Below are 13,068 nucleotides of genomic sequence, written 5' to 3' on the forward strand. Positions count from 1 at the left end.
CATGGTAAGTTGATTAGTTCAATTTCACTAAATATTGGACCAAAATTAATCTGCATATGCCGGATGTACCCTGCTTGAATGCCCATAAGGAACTTTCTATATAAATATAATGTGTCTCAAAAGATATTTAATTTTGTGAAGCAATCATGGACTACCTGGTTTCCAACTATTAGTTTATGATGATTTTCAAAACATTACAAGGAAATTGAAAATCGTCACAAATACGTGTCAACACTACTACTCTAAACAACTTGTAGAAGAAATTTTATGGAAATATTGTAAATGAAGCAAAATTTATATCGTCTAATTTTCCAACACTATATGAACCAAATGGGTTGAAGTCCAATGAGATGATCTCAATATTTATATTGATACTTTTAATTTGCATGCCGAACCATAATTATTAAATCAAAAAATCAGAATCAAATTATTCGCTCTACATTGCAAGATTCCTACTCGAAACTAGGTATCCGAAGGCTTGATTGTTGAGGCAATTGCAAACCTCTTTTTACACCTTAGCTTCCATCCACCCCGGGATTCGAACTGACGACCTTGTCACCTCCCCATTTCCGGGGAAAGTGCGAGCATGAGACAAGATGGAGTACTATTGAATAGCAGGAGTACCATTTCCTGCACAGATGCAATAGAACACAGCAAACACTAAAAATGGGTCGAATTCCAACAGAATCCCAGATAATCAACCAGCCCTCCCAAGACAAGGATAAATTCAACCTACACAGAAATAAAAGAGGGGATTTTAGCGTACTTACATCTATATTGGCGAACTAAACCTAGTTGGCGTCCTTAAAACTAGAGTTGCGGGTGTAAACCTGTGTGTGTGTGTGACCCCCGTGTATCCCTCGACGATCCGGAACAACGTTGCTGCCCGGGCAGAACCCAGCTTGGTCACCGGCGAGAACGCCGGCCATCCGGTGCATTTGCCCCGCCGTCCAGTCGGCAGGAATGCACAGCAGCGCACTGCTCCACACCACGGCTCCAGCCATGATGGAATTTAGCTTGCGAAACAGGAAATGAAGGCCTGCACAATGGCAGACAGAACAATTAGAACACATTCGACGATCAAAAGCACATTTTGGGACTTATTTTAGAGACGGGTTCACAGCTGAATCTTACCGATCTCAAATTATCCAACTACTCCAGCATGGCCATGCTTTCCATGCTGATAGTAGACGCCACCTCACTAGACACGGAAAACGGTACAAAAAACACCAATTAGCACAAATTAAACACACGAGGGAGGGTCGTCACTCTACCTCTCCACCGCGACCAATTTTCGGTATCGCGGCACCTCGCACTCCAGTGCGGTTAATTTTCCACGCCGATATCCTTATCCTAGGCGAAACAACAAAAATTAGAAAACTGTCTCAAAACCACAAAATCCGCGAAATTACACTGGTGAGACGGTTTTCACCACAAGAAGACACAATTAGCTAAACTTCTGCTGGCCAATCGTCTGGCGGAACACTTGACGGGTCGACGATCGAGGCGGTCTCTTTGGTGCTTAACCAGTGACTGATGATGATCTGCGGGCGACGATCGGCTATATTGGTTGGCCGATCGCGCCGCGTGTTATCTCTCACGGCTCTGGTTGACGTCGGCCGATAAGAGATTGGAGAGTGAGTACCGGGGCGTCGCTAGGGTGGCTCAAACTGCTCGGCTTGATTTCCCCCTCGGGAAATTGGTTTGATGCTGGCATGGATTATGTTGATCCGGTATGTGAATATGGTTTTACATGAGACATGATTTCTGTGTTTGTGCTAAATGTGCTCACGTGCTAGGGTAATCAATCAATGATCGGCCTTCGATTTTTAAATTGCCCAATATCATGTGCATGTGTTCCATATGTGCGTGCAGTACGCTGGGAGATTACGCGCTCGCGAGAGTAAACGCGCAATCAGCATCGATCGGCTGCTGGGAAGCCGCGATCGATGATGATGATGATGGTTCTTGGCTTCTTGTTTGTGTTGTAAGTGTAGTGGTTTTATAAAAAATTCTAGAAGACAAAAGACCAAATTTTGCCCTGATTGGGATGGCTTAGGGCACTCTTCTTATTATTCGCAGACTTCTACTGTTGTGATGGTAAACTGCAGCAGGCAGGTTACAACCTTTGGATTGTTGGTTCAACTGCCTACCAGCGACTCTGCCAGGACAGGACCCAGGGAGACGACTCCTACACCTGGACTGAGCTAACGACCTAACTTTTTTGTTAAGGTTAGTCCGGGGCCAACATTTTCTTCCCGTCCGACGGAAGGCATGATCAGACAAATCTCGTCTCAAAACTTGCCACCGGGACCTTCTGGGATCGAACCCAGGCCAACTGGGTGAGAGGCAATTACGCTTACCCCTACACCACGGTCCCGGCTAATTATTAAATAAGATTCTAAAAACTGAAAAAATGAGATACTGATACAAAATAAATAAAAGCTGCTTAGATGATACTTATTTTTCAATTTCTTTTTTTTTTTTCTTTGCTTATTTTCAGCAATCACAGGCCCTACCTTTAATGTCTCTTAAGCAATTTTATGGGCAATTTTTCTCAACTTTTCGAAAAAAATAATTTTCTGAAGAGACAATCACGGACACTATACGAAAATAATCGAATAATTGGATTTTTTTCTGTCTTTATTTAATTTCAAGTGGCTATATTTTAATTACGAACAATCAAGAAGGAATAAGGATCCGGAACAAACGGCATAGACCTAGGCACGAAAAGGACACCGATTGGAAACTCGGAACATGGAACTGCAGATCGCTACGTTTCGATGGGTATGAGTACGCTCTGTTGAACGAGCTCAAACCCCGCAACTTCGATGTTGTAGCGCTGCAGGAGATGTGCTGGAAGGGAGCGAAGATGTGGGAGGATGATGCTTTGGAGCTCACCATGTACCAGAGCGGCGGAGCCGAAAACAAGCTGGGAACCGGCTTCATAGTGTTGGGCAAGATGCGGAGTCGTGTGATAGATTGGGAGCCGATCGACGACCGGATGTGTAGATTGAGGATTAAAGGCCGTTTCTTCAACTATCACATCTTCAACGTACATTGCCCACACGAGGAATCATCCGATGCCGAGAAGGAAGCGTTCTACGCGAAGCTGGAGCAGAAGTTCGACAGCTGCCCGCAGAGGGACGTCAAGATCGTCATCGGAGATATGAACGCCCGCATAGGAAGGGAGGAGATGTACAAGCCGGTGATCGGGCCGAACAGCCTGCACACCGTCACGAACGACAACGGCCAGCGGTGCATCAACTTCGCAGCCTCCCGCGGTATGGTGGTACGGAGCACATTCTTCCCCCGGAAAGACATCCACAAAGTCACCTGGACATCGCCTAACCAACGAACAAAAACACAAATCGACCACGTCCTCATCGACGGCCGATTCTTCTCGGACATACGGAACATCCGCACGTACCGCGGTGCGGACATCCACTCGGACCACTACCTGGTGGGTGCAAGCATGCACTCAAAACTGTCGACGACGTATCACCGACGACGGAGCCGGCTCCCACCGCCGTTCAACACCGAGCGGCTGCAGGACACGGCTGCGGCTCAGCACTACGTGCAGCAGCTGGAAGCGAGCCTGCCAACGGAGGAGGAACTCGGCGCTGCCTCGCTCAACGATGGATGGAGCAGAATATGCTCGGCCATCGGCAGTGCCGCTGAAGCCGCGCTAGGTAGTACGGTCCGAGTTGGAAAGCAGCGCTGGTTCGACGAGGAGTGCCAGCGGCTACTTGACGAGAAGAAAGCAGCTTATGCGGTGAAGCTGAGAGCTGCAACTGATGAGAACGTGGCCAGATACAAACAAGCGCTGAAACAGCAGAGAACGGTCTTCAAGCTCAAGAAGCGCCAGCTGGAAGATCGCGATCGCGCCGAAATGGAGCAGCTGTTCCGGCAGAACGAGACGCGTAAGTTCTACGAGAAAGTTAACCGGTCCCGCAAAGGCTATGCGCCGCAAGCCAACACTTGTCGGGACGCCGAGGGAAACCTTCTTATGGACAAAGGCGAGGTGTTGAACAGGTGGCAGCAGTTCTTCAACGAGCACCTCAACGGCGATGTAGCGCATGGAGACGGCTTTGAAGCCCAACTTGGACCGCCCGCTGCCGACGAACAGTTCCCGGCACCTGATCTGGAGACGGTGAAGAAGGAGATCAGGCAGCTGAAGAACAACAGGGCCGCCGGTAAAGATCGGTTACCCGGTGAGCTCTTCAAATATGGAGGAGAGCAGTTGGCGAGGGCGATCCACTTGGTGATTTCTATGATCTGGAGGGAGGAGAAACTACCAGCAGAATGGATGGATGGTGTCGTGTGCCCCATCTACAAAAAGGGCGATAAGCTGGACTGCGGCAACTACCGCGGCATCACGCTTATCAACGCGGCCTATAAAATTCTCTCCCAGATCCTCTGCCGTCTGCTGACACCGTACGCACGGAGGTTCGTGGGCCCCTATCAAGCGGGGTTTACTGGCGCTCGGGCCACCACGGACCAAGTTTTCTCGCTCCGGCAGATCCTCGAGAAATGCCGTGAGTACAACGTGCCCACACATCACATCTTCATCGATTTCAAGGCAGCGTACGATACAGTCGACCGCGAACAGCTATGGCAGATCATGCACGAGAACGGTTTTCCGGACAAACTGACTCGGCTGATCAAGGCTACCTTGGATCGTGTGATGTGTCACGTGCGAGTGGCAGGGGAGCTAGCGGACCCCTTCCAATCGCATCAAGGGTTACGACAAGGTGACGGCTTATCCAATGCGCTGTTCAACATCGGACTTGAGGGAGTTGTGCGAAGAGCGGGTATAGACACGAGAGGCACGATTTGCAACAGGACAGTCCAACTTCTTGCTTATGCGGACGACATTGATATTATAGCGAGAGACCTAGAGACGGTGAAAAGGGTTTACACCGCCTTAAAGACGCAAGCAGGACGAATTGGATTGGCCATGAATACGACGAAAACAAAGTACATGAAAGGGAGGGGCTCAAAGGACGTTGACCCCCCAAGACTCACCCCTCTAGCTGTGGATGGCGATGTGCTGGAGGAGGTGAGCGAATTCGTGTACTTGGGATCGCTGGTAACGGCCGACAACGACACCAGCTTAGAGATCCGGACTCGTATCCACTCCGCGAATCGCGCCTACTTTGGATTACGGAAAACCTTGACATCTGATCGAGTGCAACGCGCCACGAAGCTGACCCTGTACAAGACACTGATTAGACCGGTTGCCCTCTATGGCCACGAGACCTGGACGCTGCGGCAAGAGGACGAACGAGCCCTTGGAGTTTTCGAACGGAAGGTGCTGCGAACGATCTACGGTGGAGTACGTACAGCTCAGAACGAGTGGCGAAGGCGCATGAACCACGAACTGCACGCGCTGCTGGGAGAACCGACCATCGTCACCCTGGCGAGAATCGGGAGGCTCAGGTGGGCCGGTCATGTCGCGAGGATGGCTGAAGACCATCCTGTCAGGATGCTCTTTGACCGCGCGCGACCGGATGGCGGCACTGGCCGAAGAGCAGGAGCGCAGCGTGCACGATGGGGTAATCAGATCGAGGCGGACCTAAGAAAGATCTGCAACCTAGGAGACTGGCGAGCTGCAGCCCAGAACCGAGCAACATGGAACAACCTTCTTGATACAGCACGGGCACCGCGTATGGTGTTCTAAGCTGTTTGGTATGGTATGTATGGCTATATTTTAAAAACTGTCCCCTTTTCCACTAAAAAAGGTGTTTTATTCAAATAGTCGTAATTCAGTGGCAAAATTTTTGTTCTTATTTTTTATGGCCCAAAAGTTATTTGAGCCAAATAAAAAATACTGAAAAAAACTACAAGAAATCGGCCACTATCGTAGTAAATTGCTTAAGTCGATCAAAAAAAAACGAATAAGACAAAAAAAGCTGCAATTCTTTGATGAATGTCTCATTTAAAAAACTATGGGATATTATTTATAATTTTTTTTAAAATTTGTATAAAATTCAACTTATTTTGTCGATAATGTAAACAAGGTAAGGTTTTGTGCATGTATTGCTCTTAAAAATCAAATTCACAAAGAAATGATTTGAATGTAATGAAAATAAATATCTAAACATTTATCAAAATGTTTATAAATATATGTTAAAAAATATTAGAATTTATGGATCATCATAGCAACTTCATATTAATTGTTCATGTTAGAAAATTTAAAAAATCACTTGAAAATTTCTCATCAGTTCCAATAATGTATCAAAAAACGAATGAACCAAATTGTTATAACTTAAACCACCTATGTGCTTGGTGCCTTCCTCACTCTTTACCATTTTACCAATTCGATGAGTTTAGACACAAATTTCAAATAAAGAAAAAAAAGGTCTTTCGATTACCTAACCAACCGGGGGGTCGGAAGATGGATCTAGACATACCGTCAGTGGGGGTGACATTGGGTCTGGGGGTGAGATTGGGTTAAAGTGATTTTTTACGGATTTTACCATTTCTCAGGTTCTTCTCAATAAAAATGAATTCTGTTGAAATGGTTGTGTAGGGAACATCTTAAGATGACTTCGCTGAAAAAATCTCGTTCCTAGAACAAATCCTGCTATTTTAGCAGCTGTCTAAAGTTGGGGTACGTTTTTGGCCATAAATAACCTCTCGGAAAAACATTTTTCTAATATTTTTGTTAGAATTGCTCGAAAACTACCCAAATGTTTGAAAATCTCCACTTCAAACATTGTAGCGTGTCAATACGATTCCCTCGAACAAGAAACACTGTTGGATGACTTGTTTTTACCATATCGTTGTATTTGAGCATCTTTTTAGTTTCATTTGACCCAATGTCACCCTCTCTAAGGGGTGAGATTGGGTCAATTTTCAAACTATTGGCATTTAAGGTAGTGTTCATCAAAATCCACCATATTTTGGGAAAATGTTAGTAAACTATCTAAGAACAAATCTACGTTGAAAGATTTCCGATGTTATTTAAATTGTTTTTGTTATTAAGAAAATACGAGAGGGTTATCGTTTTTTGACCCATAGTCACCCCCACTGACGGTAGTTGAAATACTTTTAGGTAAGATCCGGCTTTAAAAAAGTACATAAATATCACTTAAGTGAAAGACTTATACACAACTACTACTACTCATCGAAACGTTATAAAATTCAATTGATACGTGTGGGACCTTAAATCAAATCGAATGCAACTGATTTGATCAAAATCGGTTCAGCCAGTGCTGAGAAAACTCAGGGAGAATTTTGGTCACACACGGACGTTTGTTCAATTTTCGATTTTAAGTCGATAGGAATACATGAAGATGGATCTACGAGCTTTCTGTGAAAAGTTTAATTTTAGAGCAGGATTATAGCCTTGCCTCAGTGAGGAAGGAAAAATATTAAATTGTTCTCAAAGATTTATGTCGAAAAGTTAATGCACAAAAAATCAATAATATTTATTACACATTTCCTGCTCTGAAATTTGACAGCCACTTTATCACTCCAAAACTGTCTTGAGCTGACACGTAATTTGATTTTTCATCACGTTTTCTCCCTTTCCCGTTCCGCGTGCACTACAATATTCTCCAATCGAACGCTCGACATTGGCCCACGAAGCCAACCTCCTTCTCCACCATCGCAGAATGCGAAAAAAAATGTATCGAGGGAATGCAAAACATGCCGGCAACGACAATATTGATAAACATAAAAGTCTTTCGAAATAATGGTCTCGTGTTTCATTAGCAAAAGCTCACGTAAAGCTCATCAGTCATCGCATCGTGAGTTTAAATTTATCTGTAGGGGAAATTGAGGCATTTGTTCATTTTGTCTATTTTATCCTTCACTCAAATTCCAGCATCCCTCGGATGTTGTCCTCGTTTCTTTGAGCAGCTACCTGACAAGCCCACGAGCCATTTCATAATGCACTTTTCCAACGTTTCCCAACAAATCCACAAGAAAAAGAAAAAAAAACTTCAGGAAAAATCGCTCCAGGAAGCTATGCGAGGCACGCCTCAGCCGAAAAAAAGAGAGGAAACGCTGCAAAAATATTAAAATTTAAATTGAAAACTAGAACTTATTAAATGTCTTTTTTATTTCCAATGAAGAGAGCACTTTTCATCCTGGCGAATATTCACCTCGTTTTCCACCACCGTCGTCCCCCCACGGCATCTTCTTCGGCTTTGCCAATGGATACTGTCGCCGGTTGAGTGTTATTTTAAAAGCCATTGGACGGAAGACGTAGCTACTGAGTATGTTTCCGCCTTCCGGCGCGATGTGATCACGGTGAAGCGGCGTCGAAGCAGTAGAAACATGGGCTGCATGAGAACATCGTTAACATCGCGTTATCGCTGTGAATTCATGTACAGAAGTTGGCAGTCGATTTTTCAACTATCGATTTGCATTTTATTTTTTTTTTTTTTTTGTTTCAGCCATGAATATTTTTAAGAAGATTAGGAAATGAGATATTTTCGTGATCATTGTTTAACGTCTTTTAAAATATTTTGTCCTTGGGAGATGTTCAACGTAAAAAGCATTATATCCGTTAAAAAACACAATTTATTGATTTGGATTATTTTTTAATAATGATACCAGTTCACAAACTCGTGATTCGTAAAATTCAACAAAGTTGAATGTAAATTTTAACTCAAAAATATCAAAATGGAAACACATTTTAAAGTTTTCAACTCAAAATCTATCGAACATATTTAAATCGACGGCATTTTTTAAATTGCAGCGGGTTATGTTAGCCATGACCAATATGACAAAGAACTTTGCGCAAAGATCTCGAAATCATTTTATATGAAGCTAAGCAAAATAGTTGCAACTGTGAACTGCGTATGCCCCCTTTTCAAATGTTGCTCCAGATTTGAGCAATAAAATTGTTTCATGACTGGATCTTGTCACACGTCACTCTTTGACATTCCGAGAAAAACGCGTTTTAATGTTTGACCTTGAATAAACATAAAATAGAACCCGTAATGTAAACAATAACAAACACCTTTGTTTGGCTAACCATTCTGTACATTGTCCATAAGTTTTGTTGTAGGGGAAATGTACCTATTCTTATCAAACACCTATCTTCACCATATATGCCTTATACTGGCCAAAGAGATAAAATTTAATGCACTTTTTTGTTGAAATTTCCACTGTGCATTCTCGTCCGATTAGAATACACCTGAGAAATATTTTGTTTAAATGCTTGTAAAAGGAATACGAATAACATTTAGTAAGAGTCAAATTAAACAGAAATGTTCACAAAAACTGCTCAACTGGTTAGTGTACTTGGTTTTATTAAATTTCAAGTAAGACTCAAGATTATCCAACATGATTCAGATACGACCGCTTTTGAGCTGTTAGAACCGCTATAAAACCTATCAGTCAAATCCTACATTAAAACTATTTAGTCGTAACAAACTCCCCAGAACCCCGGTAAACCCCTCTTAAAACCCGAACGGACCTCCGCAAAAGGTTGTCACGGCCTATTTATAAAACCTACAGTCATCCCACAAATTCGGAACACTTTTGTGATCATTCATCAATATAGCATGCCGAATGCATCTTTTCTGTCGATCCAACTATTTTTAGGACCTTTATTTGGACATTCCCTTGCTATTTAACTACTAAAAGTAGTTCTTTTAAAACAAAAAAACTTCATTTTAAGACTTTTTTATTCAGAGCAGCAAAACACTGCCTCCAAATTGCCTGTTTCACCTGTTTGATAGTTGTGGAATGTTACTGTGCCTCCCACAATTGTGGAACACCTGAGCTTAACTGATATTTTCACAAAAAATGTTATCAGACCATTCATAAATCATAACTAAGCTTTTTGTAAAAAATATTTACTTATGGAGAGAACCAAATTTTGTTTACATCAGTAAAAAAAGGTGTTCCAAATTTGTGGATTTCAAGTCGCAAGACAAGCTTTTAAATAAAGGTAAAAGCGAATCATTAAATTCAATTATCGATTTTCTATGATTTTTTGAACATTGGCTGATCTGAAAACTGTTACGAATATGAGGAATGACTGTACATAGGAGTTCAAGGCTTTACAACTGAATCCTAACAAGCTCCTCAAAGCCCTAATAAAACCTTTGTTAAAACCTAGCCAGGAGTAGGGGAAAGTGGGGCAAGTGTAACAAGCTAAGGAAATGCTCGTTATAACCCATCAAAAACGTTATAAAATCTGTCGGATTTTTTGTTAATCATCTTATTCCATGTCTTGACTAAAACTTTGATAGAACAAGTTTTTTTTTTAAATCCTGTTTTTTAATGTAAAAAAATGATTTAAAATATTTTGATTTTCCGTACGTTCTACTCAACTAGTGGGGCAAGACGAACAACCCGTTGGGTCAAGAGGAACATTGCATGAAACAACATGTTAATTTGCCAACAATTGAACTGTTTTCACTTAGATACATCAGATTAAAATGTAATTCAAACGTTTCTTTCATTTTTAAGATTAAATAATAATAGCATTTTGATAAAATTAGCATTAAAACGAACCCTAAGCCTTATTTTATACTTTCCAAATATTATAAGAAAACAAAGATTTGGAAAAAAAACTTCATTAAATCTTATGCCCCGTGGCGTTTACGTCGTTTTGGCAGTTATGTGGTAGTAGAATCAGCTAATTGCATTGCTAGCAACAATTCCTCATACTGGAAATAATCTAAATTGTAAAAATTACGCCCGTACGAGCGATTGTCCCTCTTGCCCCACATGGTCGTCTTACCCCACCTTCCCCTAACGGAAAAAATGAAATTTAATACGTCTTCAAACGTCTTTTGCCAAAAAGGTTTTATTCTGGCAAAAAATAAGTATTCGTCTTGCCAAATTTTATAATGGTTATGGTTTGCAAAAATAGCGATGATGAATTATAGATATTGGATATAGATATAATTAAAATAATTTGAAAGCTAATTTTTAGCAAAAATCCAGCTGCTGTTCAATTTTTAATGATAAAAGTGGGAGTAATAGAGCAAAAAAATCAACTCGCTTAATCGAAAATGATTCTTTTGTTGTAGTTTTTTTTTATGTTTAAAATATGTTATTGCAATTATGTTTAAAAAATACAAATCATGTTTAAGCTTCTATCGCTATGCTAAATATATCACGGTAATTCTCTACCAACTCACACGAAATCGGGAAAAGTTGCCCCGACCCCTCTTTGATTTGCATGCAACTTTGTCCTTAGAGGTAACTTTTGTCCCTGATCACGAATTTTGGACGCCCGATTTGATAGCGTTATCAGAATTCCGAAAAAAAAACTTATTTTTCATCAATAAAAAAAACACTAAAAAAGTTGTAAAAACTCTGCCTTTTTCCGTTACTCAACTGAAAATTTTTTTGGAACATGTAAGTTTATGGGAAATTTGATGTACTTTTCGAATCAACTTTCAAAGTTTTATAGTTGCATGCGATAAAACCGTTTAGCATGACGTTGCTGCCATTGGTTTTCAAGACTCTCTTAAAACATTCATAAAACATTATTCAAAGCCATTTGGCTTTTAATATCACAAGGTTTTACGATTGAGGCATAGCTCTTGCATGTTGGTTGCGGTGAACGCCCAAATAAAACTATGAATCAATCAAGATGCTATCATTAAACCTCAATAAAACTAGGTGGTGGCTAGTTGGTTTGAAAATGTTACTTGGGATTTTCCCTACGCCATCAAATCGGGCGTCTAATTTTACACAAAAGTCCACTAGGCACTAAACTTCTATCTCATCATGGTTTCGAGTTACAAATCACCTAAAAACGTGTACCCGTGGTTAAGGAGTAAGCGTGGTTGCCTCTCACCCAGTTGGCCTGGGTTCGTTCCCAAACGGTCTTGGTGGCATTTTTCGAGACGAGATTTGTCTGACCACGCCTTCCGTCGGATGGGGAAGTAAATGTTGGCCCCGGTCTAACCTAAAGGGTTAGGTCGATAGCTCAGTCCAGGTGTAGGAGTCGTCTTCCTGGGTCCTGTCTCGGTGGAGTCGCTTGTAGGCAGTTGGACTCACAATCCAATGGTCGTCAGTTCGAATCCCGGGGTAGAGATGGAAGCTTTAAAGCAAAGTTTCCCGTTAATCGAAGAGAGGTTGGGGCAACTGCTGTGTGAGTTTGCGATGACCGGCCCATATGAAATAAGTCTTTAGTCAGGGGTGACATTGGGTCTGGGGGGTGAAATTTTGCCGTACAAATTTCACCTATTTTGTTTGACCCAATTTAACCCCCTCCCCTCTCCTCCCCTCCCCAAACCCAATGTCACCTCTGATGACGGTACTTCGAAGAAACTTAATAATTGCCAATAAGTACAGTACAACAAATTTAAGCAGCTTTCTTTCCGGTGGCACTTCCACCATCTGCCTGAAGTTTGCACGTGTAATCGATTTATACTTGCCGTCTTCCGGAGCAGTAAACACAGCTCACACTCACTGGCACAGGGTGTCTCAGTCTTGACTGAGTAGCCGTGATTGAATTACTCAACATCGTTAGACGTATACTCCTTCTCGCACCGACGAGATAAAGTCTGAGTATTGTTCGAAGCATCATGGCTTGTGCATCTTTCTGCTCTGGTCTGGGTTGAAAATCAACCAGCAGCCTACAACGCAGCAACGATCGGCTGGCCAAGAAAATCATCTTCCCAACCGACAGGTTCTTGAGCCGTGACGGGGGAAAAACATTACCGTCTAGGGTTGTACCGAGTCACGAATTGCTGTCAGCTTAGAGAAGTTCAAAGTCACCCTTATTGACGGTATGTTCCAAAGGAAAGGCGGATGTCGTGAAAGTATCGATCCCAATTGAAAATGCTGATTTCATTATCTGGGTAAATGAAATTGAGCAATTCTCTACAAAACCGGCCGATTTCAACCATTTTTATTTTTTGTATTTTTTGATTTGGCTCAAACTTTGTGGGGGCCTTCCCTATGACCAAAGAAGCCATTTTGCATCATTAGTTTGTCCATATAAATTTCCATACAAATTTGGCAGCTGTTCATACAAAAATAGTACGTAAATATTCGAAAATCTGTAACTTTTGAAGGAATTTTTTGATCAATTTGGTGTCTTCGGCAAAGTTGTAGGTATTGTTAAGGACTATTTAGAAA

The 13,068-nt window shown here is 42.1% G+C and overlaps 1 long non-coding RNA gene across 1 annotated transcript; it reads right to left on the reverse strand.

The window, feature by feature from the left end:
- Positions 1 to 554: 554 nt before the first annotated feature.
- LOC120414236 (uncharacterized) lies at positions 555 to 2,094 on the reverse strand. The gene is made up of 3 exons (XR_008212113.1): positions 1,413 to 2,094; positions 1,135 to 1,353; positions 555 to 1,039 (listed from the first exon to the last, which is right to left on the reverse strand). It is a non-coding gene; the product is annotated as an uncharacterized LOC120414236 (long non-coding RNA).
- Between the last annotated feature and the right edge of the window lie 10,974 nt (positions 2,095 to 13,068).

The sequence above is a fragment of the Culex pipiens genome, chromosome 2 (assembly GCF_016801865.2).
Source record: "Culex pipiens pallens isolate TS chromosome 2, TS_CPP_V2, whole genome shotgun sequence".
NCBI lineage: Eukaryota > Metazoa > Arthropoda > Insecta > Diptera > Culicidae > Culex > Culex pipiens.